Here is an 8,315-nt window from a genome sequence, read left to right on the forward strand (position 1 = left end):
TAGGGCCAAGTATGGTGGGTGAATTATAGGTGATAGTCCAGAATTAGAGGAGGAATGGAGATGACGAATGAGGAGCAGGACTTGAGATGAAATCAGCTGAGTGAGATTTGCCTGCTTCTGTTGTCTGCCCAGATCATTAAGTAAGCATAACCAACCCACACATCATGTGCTCACTGCCTGTGAGGTAGCATTGCTCAGACCCTGCAACCATCCATCCCAGCCTTGTTGATGTTCGGCTCCAGTTCTGCCCAGTGTTTGTTTATTTCCAGTTCTGTATCTTTCTTTTCAGCATTAAATGATTAGGTACCCCTCCCTTTGTACTTCTTTATGTTATTTTCTGGTTCTCAATATCTGTATCATACCAGGTCACTGCCCTGTTCTAGCTTTAAGGCTGGATCCAAATCTCCCTGTTGGTCAGCTGGTCAGTTGGCTTTGTTGATGCCCTAACCAGTCCTATCCAAGCTTCTTTGAACAGAAGTCCAGACAGCTACTACTGACAATCATTCAGTATTTTTTTATACTTAGTTACAAGCCTGTACTTGACAGATATGACTGTATCATGGGCCCTGAGTGAGGGAGGCTAGGAAGGATGCAGTGGGTAGGTGACACTCATCTTTTCAAATTGTAATTCTTGCAGGAAGGCAGCAGCATAATGGCTAAGCCTGTGCCTCCTAGAATGCACCCCAGAAAGCCTCTAGGATTTCAGCCTCTAGGGTTAAGATTTTAAAGAAGTTGCTGAGTTCTGAGGACATAACCTCTTCATTAATTGTGGTGTCATGATCCAGAGGCTCTAGGGGAGATTCTAGTTTATCTGATTAGTTGTAAATCTGCTTCTAATGAGAGGGGCACATAAGATGATTGAGGGTCATGTGTGCCTTGGGCAGAAATATGATGTGAAGCTAGTTTACAAATTGGAGCTGGCTCCAAATATTTCTTCTTTTCAACTCTGAATTTGTAGAGGAGGTAGCTCACTTTAAAATATGTTGACTATATCTTTTAATTAAACTCTGAAAACTACTTTTTAATATATATTCAAAATGATAAAATAATTGCTAAATTATGTAGATTTTTATGGTGGGCTTAAAACACGCCAATTTTTTTAAATTGGCACCTTTTGCTGATTCAAAAATGTTAATCATGGGGACCCTAATAGGCCTATCAGACTTCCCTAATGTATTCAAATAAAATGAGCAAAATCATTAAATGCCCAAATATTGATTTAAAGTGCTCCAAGTGGTAGTGAAATTTGGCTCTCCACTTGAGACAGGGCACACTGGCTGTGTACTTTAATTTCAAGGAAACTGCTGAAGTGTGAGAAGGGTGGAGATGAGTCAGAAAAAGAAGAGAGAGAGGAGAGAGGGAGAGCGAGCGAGCTGAGCTTAAGAAACGTAAGATGCCAGCCATTGGGCTAGAATGAACCATTGGTTTAGACAGAGAGAAGGTAACAGTTGAAAGGATCTTATTAGCCCAATAAAAGTGCATAAATATCCAAGGTTAGTGCTAAGACAGTAGGCTCAGGTTGCCTTTAAAAAAAGTGATGAAGAGAGAAGAAAATGTCAGACATTGGGCTCCAGCTCTTTCCCTTTCAAGACCAGCATGAAATGAAATTCAAAAAGAATGTCAATCACAGATGAAGCAAGTCCATTCACACCCATGACCCAAACAACCATGTATTAGTTTCCTATTCCTGCCATAACAAATTACTCCAAATACTGTGGCTTAAGACAGCAGACATTTATTCTTTCAGAGTTTTGGGGAACATAAGTCTAAAATCAAGGGGTCTCCAGGGTTACACTGTCTCCAGAGGCACTAGAAAAGAATGTGTTCCGCTTCCAGCATTTGGTGGTTGCCAGCTTCCTTGGCTTATGGCTGCATCACACCAGTCTCTGCCTCTGCCCTCTCTTTGTTGTGTCTCTGTCTTCTCCTCTTCTGTCTGTCTTATAAGGACACTTGTCATTGGATTTAGGGCTGACCTGGATAATCCAGGACGATCTCAAAATCCTCAGCCACATCTGTAAAAAACCCTTTCTCCAAATAAGGTAACATTCATAGTTTCTGGGGATAAGGACATAGACATACCTTTTGAGGGGTCACCATTCAACCTGCTACAATTCCTTTTGCTTTTAGCTCACCTTGGGCAAGTTTTTTAGGAGCTCCATCTATGGGATGAAGAAGAGCTAAGCGGTGTATTTTATGAAAAGTTAAAGGTCAAGGAAGAGCTAGTGCATTCATAAAGATGGATGAGGGAGAGTTTCTGGCAGAGGAAGCAGATTATGACTAGGCCCAGAGGCAAGGGTGACAGATGTTGGACATCTGGGAGAAGAAGGAAGAACAAGGGAGAGCAGAGAGCATGGGGGCTGTGGTGATTGAGAGGCCATGTAAAGCAGGGCCTGGCAGACTATACAGAGTTTGGTTATATCCTGAGGATAAGGGGAAGTCGCAGGCAGTTTTAATCTGAGAAGGGATATAATTTGCATCTTAGGTGTAAGAAGGAGCCATGGAGGTAAGAAGATCAGTTGGGAACCTATTATAGTTGAGGAAACCTGGGCTGGGATTGTGGTGATAAACTGAAAGAGATGAGAGTGTGTTTTTCTCATTGTTTAGGACATGAGATCAATAAGAGCAGGTAATTAGCTGAATGAGGGTCAGAGAGGGAGTGGCAGTAGTCATGGTGACTCCTGTGTTGTAAGCTTTGTAAGAGGTCTGGGGGCCAGCAACGCTGAAAGACCCTGTGCAGGGTGGGGCACCACATGTTCTTCCTGGTTCTTCTCTGCTCGATTCTGCTCTGTCACTGACCCTGACCTAAGGTCCTCTCTCAGATGGTCCAGTTCTTGTTTGGAAACTCACTTAAATCTGACCTATCCTTCTGTCTCTACCTTAAATTGATCCCTCGCTTTTGCCTCCCTGGAATAGGTCTTTAACCCAAGCCAGTTCTGGGCTTTGTTAATTTTTTTTGTCAACATTAAATCCTATCCCCCTCTTCTGCCATGAGTTTGACAGCAAATACCTAGAAACAGCAGCTGGAAATTAGAAGGATTGCAAGATCAGATTATAGCTAGATCATGAGTCAGCTCTCCCCTGCCTTCTATGTTCCTATTAAAATTATCAAGAGAATAAATAAAAAACAGAAAAACAAGCATTGCTGCTAGAAATTAGGGAAAGGTTACAGACATACAAAGTGTTAAAGACACAGAGTGGTTTTTAAAAAGTTAATGAATCATTTGTTTGGGCAGTACAAAAAAACCCTCCACATTGTTTCCTTTTAAACAGAAAGTGGAACCTTTTAAATATAGAATTGACCCTTGAACGACATGAGTTTGAACTTTGTGGGTCCACTTCTGTGTGGATTTTTTTCAAAAATTATACTATATAGTACTATACTATCTGGAGTTGGTAGATGCTGTGGATGTGGAACCAGGGGTACGGAGGGCTGACTGTAAAGTTATATGTGAATCATCGACTGTGCCAGGTTGGTGCCCCAATCCTCCTGGTTTTCAAGGGTCAACTGTATTAGTTTTTCTCTTTTTTGACAGAATTCATTCCAATCTGACCCCAGGAACTGGTTCTCATTTTAAGATTCACATTTTAATAATGCATATACACCCATTACAGCCAAAAGACGGTACTTGAATTCTGGACAGTTATTCATTATTGTGGTGTCCATACCTGCATACGGTAAAAACCTTCTCGCTCTTCACACCAAAGTCCTTCTTTTCAATCCAATTCTGGCCTTTTTTATACAAGCCAGATCATAGATAATCATCAACTTCACTATTATCTCTGTAGAATTTTGACGTCTTCATTATCTTTTTCATGTACTTTGGTTACTCTGTGAACTGTTGGAATGTCTTACCCTTCAGCTTAAAACAAAACAAATTCCCAAAACTATTCTAAATAACAGAGATAGATAAATTTAAGAAAATTATCTGAGAAAAAGAAATAATTGGGGAAGGGGCATGGCAAGCAGATTCTGGAGGTCCAAAATATATAGGGAAATTCAAGAAGGAGAGAATTGTGTAAACAGAAGAACAAGAGAGAAAAAAAAAATACTCACGATGTAACAAAATTTGTCTTTAGATTAAAGGGGCCCGCTGTCCACCAAGCAAACTGAATAAAAACAATTAAACATCTGGATTTATTCTTGTAACTTAAAAAAAATTCAGAAGTAAACAAAGCACAACAGGCATGTGGAGAAACAGTCATCAGAAAAGGAGGTAAACAACATAAGCTAGCCTGACACTTCTGGAAGAACAAGCAAACAAACAAACCCACTAAATTCCAATAGTCAAAAAATTACTTCTACAGAATATAAGGAAAAGAATTAGGATTGTGACTGGAGGATATATAACAAATTAAGAAGTCTTTCCAGGCTTCCCTGGTGGCACAGTGGTTGTGAGTCTGCCTGCCGATGCAGGGGACATGGGTTCATGCCCCGGTCCGGGAAGATCCCACGTGCTGCAGAGCGGCTAGGCCCGTGAGCCATGGCCGCCGAGCCTGCGCGTCCGGACCCTGTGCTCCGCAACGGGAGAGGGCCGCAACAGTGAGAGGCCCGCGTACCGCAAAAAAAAAAAAAAAAAAAAAAAAAAAGAAAAAGAAAAAAGAAGTCTTTCCTATAGGAATGAAAGAAAAATGTATTCTTGGTTCTGGAAGAGCTGAGCTGGTAAACTGCTCTTGAACCCTCTCTGAGGAAAAACAAAATGTGTGTGGTGGTGAAGTGAGGTGGTGTTTATGACTTGAGGAAGTGTTTCAGCCAAGATATGAACTATAGTATAAAGAACTCGAACTGAAATATCACAGTATAAAATAACTAATGGTGAACAAAGAAAATCAACAAAGTATAGATTTGTGTAGTATTGTACATAGACTATAGATAGATGTATATTGAGAGGAGATAATTTTAAAATGATATATACTGTCAGTAGTAATCCAGTAATAATCAGGGTCTGAAATCCAAGATCAGAGCAGCAAAGGGAAAAGTGTACTCAGTTCTTCATCTATGAATCAAGAGCACATGGAAACAACCTAAATGTCCATCGACAGATGAACGGATAAAGGAGATGTGGTATATATATATACACAATGGAATACTACTCAGCCATTAAAGAAAGAATGAAATAATGCCATTTACACCAACATGGATGCAACTAGAGATGATCATACTAAGTGAAGTAAGTCAGAAAGAGAAAGACAAGTACCATATGATATCACTTATATGTGGAGTTTAAAATACGACACAAATGAACCTATCTATGAAACAGAAACAGAGTCAGGGACATAGAGAATAGACATAGACATAATTGCCAAGGGGGAGTAGGGTGGGAGAGGGTTGGATTGGGAATTTGGGATTAGCAGATGCAAACTGGTAAATATAGAATGGATAAACAACAAGGTCCTATTGTACAGCACAGGGAACTATATTCAATATCCTGTGATAAACCATAATGGAAAAGAATATAAGACAGAATGTGTATATATATGTATAACTGAGTCACTTTGCTGTACAGCAGTAATTAACATGACATTGTAAATCAACTATGCTTCAATAAAAGACAAATAAAATTTTTAAAAAGAGCACTGATTCATTCTCAACACTGATGAAAAGTCTTAAATAAAATGTAACTTGAGATAATTTCTAATAGAATAAAAAGTAATATATTCCTTTTGAAAGAGTAAAAAATAAAAATAAAAAAGACATTATTAGAAACAACAATCATCAATCATAGCTCCCCTCTTAAAGGTTCCCTCTCTGAAAATCTGTACCCTGCTCAGAGCCCCAGCAGCCAGAATGTGCCACTGGACCCACACAACAGGATGAGTACTGAACCAAGGGATGCAGTTCAGAGGCATCAGAGGCCTGAACCCCTCATTCTTCTGCTTGGGAATTACACTCCCGCTGGAGTAGCTCTGTGGGTCACCTAAGCCTCAGGTGAGCTGGTAGGTAATAAGAGGTCAGAAGGCTGTGTGTAAATAGGAAAGGTGGTTTGCCAAAAGAAGCTTAAGAATGGAGCAGGCACCCAGAAGGGAGAGGTGAGTGTTCTGTGGCCATAGATATTGTCTTTCTATACCCGTCAAATAAACCTACTTCACCTCTTTCACCACACCATTTCCAGCATTTATTGTTTCTAGATTTTTTGATAATGGTCATTCTGACTGGTGTGAGGTGATACCTCATTGTAGTTTTGGTTTGCCTTTCTCTAATAACAGGGCGGTGGGGGAGGGGGAAGCTGGGGCGAACTGAGAGTAGTATCGACATATATACACTACTGAATGTAAAATAGATAGCTAGTGGGAAGCAGCAGCAAAGCACAGGGAGATCAGCTTGGTGCTTTGTGACCACCTAGAGGGGTGGGATAGGGAGGGTGGGAGGGAGACACAAGAGGGAGGGGATATGGGGATATATGTATGCATATGACTGATTCACTTTGTTGTACAACAGAAACTAACACAGTATTGTGAAGCAATTATACTCCAATAAAGATCTATTAAAAAAAAACAACAAAGTACTACTTCACCTCTGAGAAAGTGTAGTGCTTTCTGTTCCTTATAAATAAGATCCTTAAAACAAGTCATTACCCTTAGCAAAAGAGAAAGCAAGGAAACATAAAAGCAACAAATATTATAACATTAGTGATATAAAACTTAATAGCCCTCATATCAGATATAAGTGGGTTAAAATTTCCTAATAAAAATAACAACATAAGTAACAACTCTCAGATTGCCCTCTCACTCCCATGAAAGTTGAAGAACCATCTGATTATAAGAAAAAGACAGAGATGACTTTGGAAATTAAATGGCTCCTACACTCTGGGAGAGCTGGTATCTACTTCTATTCTGCTCTCCACCCTCCCTCCACTGTTTGGTACTTTTATTGTTATTAGTGCTTGAGCTCATCTTTTGAAAAACAATGAATATTTTCCTGATATGCTTCCTTCTTCCCATCCCTTAATGAATTTGTGGTTTCCAGTAAATAATACTTTGGTGTAAGGCGATGGATATCATGGTGAAGGCAAGAAGAAGAAACGGAGTCCCTGTAGATGTATTTTATTTTGGAAACACAGTGATGGCTTTTCAATGTGTGTTTGAAAAGTGTCCCCTGGGTCAGCTCAGGGGTTGCCAAGTGAACTTGGATAAGGAAGTAACAATTTACAGAGTGCCTACTAAGCATAGGCTCATTGCTTGGTCTTTTAAATACTTGTAACTATTCAATATCAGTGATTTTAGGCATCTGATAAAAGGTTGCTGCAGCCTTCTAAACTTTGGCTCAAGGATTGCTAAGGGATTTCTTGATGTTTGCTTTGAGCCTTTTAAATTTTGTCTTCTCTCCATTTCTGTCTTGTTTGCTTTTATATCTGGTTTTTCTCTCTCTCTCTCACTCTCTCCTTCCCTCCCTCCCTCCCATTTTCTCTCTCTCTCTCTCTTTCACTCTCTTGCTTGACTTGACTTGTATTGATGAGCTTTTTAAGGAGCATTTCCCCAGAATTCAAAGAAAAACATATGCCATTCATTGAGCAAGCATGAACAAGCAACTACTACATGCCATGAACATTTGGTGCATTTTTTCCCCCAAAAAAGCCCTAAAGCATCAAGCACCACCGCTGTGAATGAGGAAGGAGGCCTCTCCTTCCATATACTGCCCCAACCTCAGGGTCACTCCCCAGTCTTATCCAGGCCCCTGCTTGCCGGGACAGGGGGATGGCCATCATGGCATCTGCACCTTAGATTTCAATCCTCATAATATTTAATCCTGAAACTTAGGTTTTAGTATCCCCCCTTTTACCAAGGAGGAACATGTGACCTAGACAAACAAAGTCAATTGCTCATGGTCCCACTGCTATAAAATAGAAGGGTCAGGATTTAAACCCAGATTTGCCCGATTCCAAAGCTTGTATACTTCATACTCTACCACAAAACATTCATTTATTTAAGAAGCCAAGTGAGAGAATCAAATTGAAACAGAGTTGTTGGTCCTCCTTGCCAATGGGTGCTGTCAAAGGAGAGCCTTCACAGTAGAACAACGAATGTAAGCATTAGAGTTCAGTGTTTCTGTGTTGTCTTCCTACCAGAAGGTGGTACCAGAAAACCCAGCCCGTGTCTCATTTCTTCTTGTATCCCTGGACTGTGCCTAGCTTCTGGCACTTGATAAATGCTCATGGATTTATATATGCCCTGTGTAGGCACAGTGAGACATGAGGCACACTGAGAAAGAGTGTAGCACCAGGCCCCGGGGTTCCACTTCTCTCCCCTCCAGTTACACACAACACGTGACCTGCCCCTCACCAGGCTGATCACATTCTTCAAGCAATTAATTATCGTGG

The sequence above is a fragment of the Mesoplodon densirostris genome, chromosome 7, assembly GCF_025265405.1.
Source record: "Mesoplodon densirostris isolate mMesDen1 chromosome 7, mMesDen1 primary haplotype, whole genome shotgun sequence".
Lineage (NCBI taxonomy): Eukaryota > Metazoa > Chordata > Mammalia > Artiodactyla > Ziphiidae > Mesoplodon > Mesoplodon densirostris.